The sequence below is a fragment of the Hyla sarda genome, chromosome 7, assembly GCF_029499605.1.
Source record: "Hyla sarda isolate aHylSar1 chromosome 7, aHylSar1.hap1, whole genome shotgun sequence".
NCBI lineage: Eukaryota > Metazoa > Chordata > Amphibia > Anura > Hylidae > Hyla > Hyla sarda.
In genome coordinates this window covers 54,997,940-55,007,626 of record NC_079195.1, presented here as the reverse complement: position 1 = coordinate 55,007,626, position 9,687 = coordinate 54,997,940, and the positions used below count along the sequence as shown (strand labels likewise).

Sequence of the window (9,687 nt, the reverse complement as noted above, 5' to 3'; positions counted from 1 at the left end):
TTACCAGACAACAGTATATTGGCATCCTTGGACGTTACGAGTCTCTACACCTCAATCCCACATGATTTGGGCATTCAGACGATACACAGAGTGATATCTGCAGATTTTTCTCCCATCTAAACAATATTCATTATTCAACTACTGGACTTGGTTTTACAATGTAATTATATTTTATTTAACGACAGATTTTATCTACAGATGTCTGGGACCTCTATGGGGACCAACGTGGCGCTCAGCTATGCCAACTTGGTCATGCCGGAGAGGTCTGTCTATGTGTCCCACCATGTCCCACTCATGTACTGACGTGGTGGCGATAAATAGACGACAAGTGTTTGATCGCGGGGGGTCCGACCGCTGGGACCCCCTGTGATCTCCTGTACGGGGCCGTGGCTTTCCCGTGCAGGGGGAGTGCCGGCCGCAGCATGACGTTGCAGCCGGCACGCCTCCTCCATACATCTCTATGGGAGAGGCGGGGAGGCAGCGTTCGTGCCTCCCCGTCTCCCCCATAGAACTGTATGGGGACCGGGAGGAGACGGGGCGTCACCGTCGACCTCACCATGAGCGCTAATGGTGGCGCCCCGTTAGGGAGATCGCGGGGGGTCCCAGCGGTCTGACGCCCCGCAATCAAACACTTATCCCCCCTGTGGATAGGGGATAAGTGTTATACCGCTGTAGTTGTCCTTTAATGGCCACATTAAGTTCACTTTCACATACTCTGCACATGCAGTCCAATTCTTAGATACGCTGGTGACAATACAAAACGGCAAACTAAACACAGACCTATATGTAAAACCCACCGACAGTAACTCCATCTTACGCTACAATAGTCACCACCCGCGCCCTATGGTAAAATCCCTCCACAAGAACCAGATGCTCAGGGAACAACGTATAGTGAGCGTGGAGGATAAAGTAGAACCCACAGTTTACAATATAGTAAACAACTTTGCACAAAGGGGATACACACGAGTTACTTACCCTCAGACGACAAACATTTTTACATCAAACCAGAGCAAAAAAGTCTAAGAAACGCATAAAATTCGTTTCCACCTAGAACGATAGATCCACATCTATTGCCAGAATTATCAACCGACGTTGGCATATTCTCAAAGATACTTTTCCCCAGGTGGATGAAATTCAAAATCATCCCGTCATGTCATACTGTCGCCCCCCCCCCCCCCCCAACCTGAGGGACAGATCATTGAAAGCTGATGTCTCCACGGGTATGGGTGGCCAACAGAGATATCTGTCTATACAGAACAAGGGCAGCTATCCATGCCGCAGTTGCATAAACTGCAATCGCATGGACAAGGGCCCACACTTTAAATACCTAACCACCAACAGGATTTACAGATGTTACGCCGAGCGCTCCGGGTCCCCGCTCCTCCCCGGAGCGCTCGCAACATCCTCGCAATCGCAGCGCCCCGGTCAGCAGGTCCCGATGCGCACCCCGGCTCCCGTACCTGACTCGCTCTCCGTCGGTCCTGTCCCGGCGCGCGCGGCCCCGCTCCTTAGGGCGCGCGCGCGCCGGGTCTCTACGATTTAAAGGGCCACTGCGCCGCTGATTGGCGCAGTTGGCTTAATTAGTGTATTCACCTGTGCACTTCCCTATATAACCTCACTTCCCCTTCCCTTCCTTGCCGGATCCTGTTGCCATCGTGCCAGTGAAAGCGTTTCCCAGTGTGTTCCTAGCCTGTGTTCCAGACCTCCTGCCGTTGCCCCTGACTACGATCCTTGCTGCCTGCCCCGACCTTCTGCTACGTCCGACCTTGCTCTTGTCTTCTCCCTTGTACCACGCCTATCTTCAGCAGTCAGAGAGGTTGAGCCGTTGCTAGTGGATACGACCTGGTTGCTACCGCCGCTGCAAGACCATCCCGCTTTGCGGCGGGCTCTGGTGAAAACCAGTAGCAGCTTAGAACCGGTCCACTAGCACGGTCCACGCCAATCCCTCTCTGGCACAGAGGATCCACCTCCTGCCAGCCGAATCGTGACAGTAGATCCGGCCTTGGATCCCGCTGAAGTTCCACTGCCAGTTGTCGCCGACCTCACCACGGTGGTCGCCCAGCAGTCGCAACAGATAGCGCAACAAGGCCACCAGCTGTCTCAACTGACCGTGATGCTACAGCAGCTACTACCACAGCTTCAGCAATCATCTCCTCCGCCAGCTCCTGCACCTCCTCCGCAGCGAGTGGCCGCTTCCGGCCTACGACTATCCTTGCCGGATAAATTTGATGGGGACTCTAAGTTTTGCCGTGGCTTTCTTTCGCAATGTTCCCTGCACTTGGAGATGATGTCGGACCAGTTTCCTACTGAAAGGTCTAAGGTGGCTTTCGTAGTCAGCCTTCTGTCTGGGAAAGCTCTGTCATGGGCCACACCGCTCTGGGACCGCAATGACCCCGTCACTGCCTCTGTACACTCCTTCTTCTCGGAAATTCGAAGTGTCTTTGAGGAACCTGCACGAGCCTCTTCTGCTGAGACTGCCCTGCTGAACCTGGTCCAGGGTAATTCTTCCGTTGGCGAGTACGCCATCCAATTCCGTACTCTTGCTTCCGAATTATCCTGGAATAATGAGGCCCTCTGCGCGACCTTTAAAAAAGGCCTATCCAGCAACATTAAAGATGTTCTGGCCGCACGAGAGATTCCTGCTAACCTGCATGAACTCATTCATCTAGCCACTCGCATTGACATGCGTTTTTCCGAAAGGCGTCAGGAGCTCCGCCAGGATATGGACTTTGTTCGCACGAGGCGTTTTTTCTCCCCGGCTCCTCTCTCCTCTGGTCCTCTGCAATCCGTTCCTGTGCCTCCCGCCGTGGAGGCTATGCAAGTTGACCGGTCTCGCTTGACACCTCAAGAGAGGACACGACGCCGCATGGAGAATCTTTGCCTGTACTGTGCCGGTACCGAACACTTCCTGAAGGATTGCCCTATCCGTCCTCCCCGCCTGGAAAGACGTACGCTGACTCCGCACAAAGGTGAGACAGTACTTGATGTCTACTCTGCTTCTCCACGCCTTACTGTGCCTGTGCGGATATCGTCCTCCATCTTCTCCTTCTCTACTATGGCCTTCTTGGACTCCGGATCTGCAGGAAATTTTATTTTGGCCTCCCTCATCAACAGGTTCAACATCCCGGTGACCAGTCTCGCCAGACCCCTCTACATCAATTGTGTTAACAATCAAAGATTGGACTGTACCGTGCGTTACCGCACAGAACCCCTCCTAATGTGCATCGGACCTCATCACGAAAAAATTGAGTTTTTGGTCCTCTCCAATTGCACTTCCGAAATTCTCCTTGGATTACCGTGGCTTCAACGCCATTCCCCAACCCTTGATTGGTCCACAGGAGAGATCAAGAGCTGGGGTACTTCTTGTTTCAAGGACTGTCTTAAACGGGTTCCCAGTACTCCCTGCCGTGACCCTGTGGTTCCCCCTGTAACCGGTCTCCCTAAGGCTTATATGGACTATGCTGACGTATTTTGCAAAAAGCAAGCTGAGACTTTACCTCCTCACAGGCCTTATGGCTGTCCTATTGACCTCCTCCCGGGCACTACTCCACCCCGGGGCAGAATTTATCCTCTGTCCGCTCCAGAGACTCTTGCTATGTCTGAATACATCCAGGAGAATTTAAAAAAGGGGTTTATCCGCAAATCCTCCTCTTCTGCCGGAGCTGGATTTTTTTTTGTGTCCAAAAAAGATGGCTCCCTACGGCCTTGCATTGATTACCGCGGACTTAATAAAATCACGGTAAAGAACCGCTACCCTCTACCTCTTATCTCAGAACTCTTTGATCGCCTTCAAGGTGCCCACATCTTTACCAAACTGGACTTAAGAGGTGCTTATAATCTCATCCGCATCAGGGAGGGGGACGAATGGAAGACTGCATTTAACACCAGAGATGGACACTTTGAGTATCTGGTCATGCCCTTTGGCCTGTGCAACGCCCCTGCCGTCTTCCAAGACTTTGTTAATGAAATTTTTCGTGATCTCTTATATTCCTGTGTTGTTGTGTATCTGGACAATATTCAGATTTTTCTTGCCAACTTAGAAGAACACCGCCAGCATGTCCGCATGGTTCTTCAGAGACTTCGAGACAATCAACTTCATGCCAAAATGGAGAAATGTCTGTTTGAATGTCAATCTCTTCCTTTCCTAGGATACTTAGTCTCTGGCCAGGGATTACAAATGGACCCGGATAAACTCTCTGCCGTCTTGGATTGGCCACGCCCCTCCGGACTCCGTGCTATCCAACGTTTTTTGGGGTTCGCCAATTATTACAGACAATTTATTCCACACTTTTCCACCATTGTAGCTCCTATCGTGGCTTTAACCAAGAAAAATGCCAATCCCAAGTCCTGGTCTCCCCAAGCGGAAGACGCATTTAAACGGCTCAAGTCTGCCTTTTCTTCTGCTCCCGTGCTCTCCAGACCTGACCCATCTAAACCCTTCCTATTGGAGGTAGATGCCTCCTCAGTGGGAGCTGGAGCGGTCCTTCTACAAAAAAATTCTTCCGGGCATGCTGTTACTTGTGGTTTTTTTTCTAGGACCTTCTCTCCGGCGGAGAGAAACTACTCCATCGGGGATCGAGAACTACTGGCCATTAAATTGGCACTTGAGGAATGGAGACATCTGCTGGAGGGATCAAAATTTCCAGTTATCATTTACACCGATCACAAGAATCTCTCCTATCTCCAGTCTGCCCAACGGCTGAACCCTCGCCAGGCCAGGTGGTCGTTGTTCTTTGCCCGTTTTAACTTTGAAATTCATTTTCGCCCTGCCGACAAGAACATTAGGGCCGATGCCCTCTCTCGTTCCTCGGATGCCTCGGAAGCAGAGGTCTCTCCGCAACACATCATTCCTCCTGACTGTCTGATCTCCACTTCTCCAGCCTCCATCAGGCAAACTCCTCCAGGGAAGACCTTCGTTTCTCCACGCCAACGTCTCGGGATTCTCAGATGGGGTCACTCCTCCCACCTCGCAGGCCATGGGGGCATCAAAAAGTCCCTGCAACTCATCTCTCGTTTCTATTGGTGGCCGACTCTGGAGACGGATGTCGTTGATTTTGTGCGGGCCTGTACTGTCTGTGCCCGGGATAAGACTCCTCGCCAGAAGCCTGCTGGTCTCCTTCATCCTCTGCCTGTCCCCGAACAGCCTTGGTCACTGATTGGTATGGACTTTATTACTGACCTACCCCCATCCCGTGGCAACACTGTTGTTTGGGTGGTCGTTGATCGATTTTCCAAGATGGCACATTTTATTCCTTTTCCTGGTCTTCCTTCAGCGCCTCAGTTGACAAAACAATTTTTTTTACACATTTTTCGTCTTCACGGTTTGCCCACGCAGATCGTCTCGGATAGAGGCGTCCAATTCGTGTCTAAATTCTGGAGGGCCCTCTGTAAACAGCTCAAGATTAAATTAAACTTCTCTTCTTCTTATCATCCCCAATCCAATGGGCAAGTAGAAAGAATTAACCAGGTCCTGGGTGACTATTTACGGCATTTTGTTTCCTCCCGCCAGGATGACTGGGCAGATCTTCTACCATGGGCCGAATTCTCATACAACTTCAGAGTCTCTGAATCTTCTGCTAAGTCCCCATTTTTCGTGGTGTACGGCCGTCACCCTCTTCCCCCCCTCCCTACTCCCTTGCCCTCTGGTTTGCCCGCTGTGGATGAAGTAACTCGTGATCTTTCCACCATATGGAAAGAGACCCAAGATTCGCTTTTACAGGCTTCATCCCGCATGAAAAGGTTTGCCGATAAGAAAAGAAGAACCCCCCCCATTTTTGCTCCCGGAGACAAGGTATGGCTCTCCGCTAAATATGTCCGCTTTCGTGTCCCCAGTTACAAACTGGGACCACGCTATCTTGGTCCTTTCAAAGTCTTGTGCCAGATTAATCCTGTCTCTTACAAACTCCTTCTTCCTCCTTCTCTTCGTATTCCCAATGCCTTCCATGTCTCTCTCCTTAAACCACTCATCATCAACCGTTTCTCTCCCAAACTTGTTTCTCCCACTCCTGTTTCCGGTTCTTCTGACATCTTCTCCGTAAAGGAGATACTGGCCTCCAAGACGGTCAGAGGAAAAAAAAATTTTTGGGTAGATTGGGAGGGCTGTGGTCCTGAAGAGAGATCCTGGGAACCTGAGGACAACATCCTAGACAAAAGTCTGGTCCTCAGGTTCTCAGGCTCCAAGAAGAGGGGGAGACCCAAGGGGGGGGGTACTGTTACGCCGAGCGCTCCGGGTCCCCGCTCCTCCCCGGAGCGCTTGCAACATCCTCGCAATCGCAGCGCCCCGGTCAGACCTGCTGACCGGGTGCGCTGCGATACCTCTTCCAGCCGGGATGCGATTCGCGATGCGGGTGGCGCCCGCTCGCGATGTGCACCCCGGCTCCCGTACCTGACTCGCTCTCCGTCGGTCCTGTCCCGGCGCGCGCGGCCCCGCTCCTTAGGGCGCGCGCGCGCCGGGTCTCTACGATTTAAAGGGCCACTGCGCCGCTGATTGGCGCAGTTGGCTTAATTAGTGTATTCACCTGTGCACTTCCCTATATAACCTGACTTCCCCTTCCCTTCCTTGCCGGATCCTGTTGCCATCGTGCCAGTGAAAGCGTTTCCCAGTGTGTTCCTAGCCTTTGTTCCAGACCTCCTGCCGTTGCCCCTGACTACGATCCTTGCTGCCTGCCCCGACCTTCTGCTACGTCCGACCTTGCTCTTGTCTTCTCCCTTGTACCGCGCCTATCTTCAGCAGTCAGAGAGGTTGAGCCGTTGCTAGTGGATACGACCTGGTTGCTACCGCCGCTGCAAGACCATCCCGCTTTGCGGCGGGCTCTGGTGAAAACCAGTAGCAGCTTAGAACCGGTCCACTAGCACGGTCCACGCCAATCCCTCTCTGGCACAGAGGATCCACCTCCTGCCAGCCGAATCGTGACAACAGAATTAGGTGGTACTTGCCTTTACCTCTGAATTCGTGGTTTACGTGCTTACCTGTCCCTGTCACCTGCTCTATGTGGGTGAAACTACATTAGAGTTCGGCACCAGGTTTAACCAACAAAGTTATTCCATTCGGAAAAACGGATGGAATTTTTCGGTGGCTAAACACTTTACAGAAGCAGGACATCAGGAGAATGATCTACGATTCACTTTGTTAGATCATGTCCCTGTGCCTAAGAGGGGAGGCGACAGAGTTAGTATACTCAAACGTTGCGAACTAGGTTGGATCCATGAATTGGGCTCATTACGGCCCCATGCAATAAACGTGGACTTCACTGTCACACCGGGTATATACAATGTATCTAGATGATATGACCTGTCGATCACATGATCGTGTATATGATATGTGACATATTGTAATTCATTCTTTATTGCCATGTATATAAATATTTTCAATACAATAATAATCATATTTTTCTTTCTTTGTTTCATGCAGATATACAGGACGCGTCACGATCAAGCACCACCATCCATCTTTAGCACGACCGTGTCTCATGCCGTCTTGCTCCTGATCACCAGAGTACAGTGATCCCTCAACTTACAATGGCCTCAACATACAATAGTTTCAACATACAGTGGTCTTTTCTGGACCATTGTAACTTGAAACCAGACTCAACATACAATGCTATGGAATCTGTGAAACGTGTCAATGGCTGGAAGAACCGATATATCAGAATGGGCATTTCACTGGTAAAACCCCTGTATTACTGAAGTGCATGCACCGACTGACTGGTGTCTGGTAGCGCCCCCTACAGTACAGGGAGGTATTACATGTTCTGTACTCTTTACCTCTGCCAGGGTAGCTGCTCCTTTGGACACCAGGTGAGGGAAGCTCCATTTCCCTTTTTTTTTTTAGGACATTGTGTGTTCAGTACAGGACCCTGAAGAAGCTTCTGTCCTCTACATAGACCAGTGTTTCCCAAATAGGTGCCTCCAGCTGTTGCAAAACTACAACTCGCAGCATGCCCGGACAGCCTTTGGCTGTCCGGGTATGCTGGGAGTTGTAGTTTTTGAACAACTGGAGGCACCTATTTGGGAAACACTGAAATTGACAGTGATTTACAGCTCCCAGCAGATCTTTCTTACTTTTATATGTAAGGATTTGCTTTATCTATATTAGTTATCTACTTATTTTTCTTTAATCCTCACATTTTCCTATTTTTGGATAACATTTTGGGGCTTCAGAACCAATTCCCAGGTTTCCATAGAGTTATGGTCTCAACATACAATGGTTTCAACATACAATGGTCGTCCTGGAACCAATTAACCCCTTAAGGACCAGGGTTTTTTCCGTTTTCGCATTTTCGTTTTTTGCTCCTTGCCTTTAAAAAATCATAACTCTTTCAAATTTACACCTAAAAATCCATATGATTGCTTATTTTTTGCGCCACCAATTCTACTTTGTAATGACGTCAGTCATTTTGCCCAAAAATCTATGGTGAAGCGGGAAAAAAAATCATTGTGCGACAAAATTGGAAAAAAAACGCTGTTTTGTAACTTTTGGGGGCTTCCGTTTCTACGTAGTACATTTTTTGGTAAAAATGACATCTGATATGTATTCTGTAGGTCCATACGATTAAAATGATACCCTACTTATATAGGTTTGATTTTGTCGGACTTCTGGAAAAAATCATAACTACATGCAGGAAAATTAATACGTTTAAAATTGTCATCTTCTGACCCCTATAACTTTTTTATTTTTCCGTGTTTGGGGCGGTATGAGCGCTCATTTTTTGCGCCGTGATCTGAAGTTTTTAACGGTACCATTTTTGCATTGATAGGACTTATTGATATTAAATGCTATAAAAAGTGACCAAAAATGCACTATTTTGGACTTTGGAATTTTTATGCGCGCACGCCATTGACCGAGCGGTTTAATTAATGATATATTTTTATAATTCGGACATTTCCGCACGCGGTGATACCATATATTTTTATTTTTATTTACATTGTGTTTTTTTTTTTATTGGAAAAGGGGGGTGATTCAAACTTTTAATAGGGGAGGAGTTAAATGATCTTTATTCACTTTTTTTTCCACTTTTTTTTTTGCAGTGTTATGGGACCTATAACACTGCACACACTGATCTTTTACAATGATCAATGGTTTCTCATAAGAAACCAGTGATCAACGATTCTGCCGCATGACTGCTCATGCCTGGATCTCAGGCACTGAGCAGTCATTCGGCGATCGGACAGCGAGGAGGCAGGAAGGGGCCCTCCCGCTGTCCTGTCAGCTGTTCGGGATGCCGCGATTAGCCGCGGCTATGCCGAACAGCCCGACTGAGCTAGTCGGGAACTTTCACTTTCACTTTTAGCCGCGCGGCTCAGCTCTGAGCGCGCGGCTAAAGGGTTAATAGCCCGCGGCGCAGCGATCGGCGCTGCGCGCTATTAGAGGCGGGTCCCGGCTTCACTATGACGCCGGGCCCGCCGTGATATGACGCAGGGTTACTGTGTAACCCCGCGTTATATCAGGAGAGCAGGACCAAGGGCGTACCGATACGTCCTTGGTCCTTAAGGGGTTAATATTGTAACGTGAGGGACCACTGTACAGCAAACCAGGACGGCTATCTATGTTTTTCCTGTTCCATTACTGCACCACGGGTGACACTACACGTACAGTAAGGTCTGTTTGCACTTGAGATCATGAGTTCTGGACTGACTATGTAGACAACATAATTCATAGACACCGGTGTGTACACACATCACAGCTCA

General features: G+C 49.5%; 1 long non-coding RNA gene across 1 annotated transcript in view; it reads left to right on the top strand.

Moving 5' to 3' along the window:
* Positions 1 to 7,897, top strand: part of LOC130281851 (uncharacterized) — an 11,060-nt gene extending 3,163 nt beyond the window's left edge. Inside the window, exon 3 of the long non-coding RNA XR_008846134.1 lies at positions 7,412 to 7,897. This is a non-coding gene — a long non-coding RNA (uncharacterized LOC130281851). The remainder of the gene's footprint in view (positions 1 to 7,411) is intronic.
* The last annotated feature ends 1,790 nt before the right edge of the window (positions 7,898 to 9,687 follow it).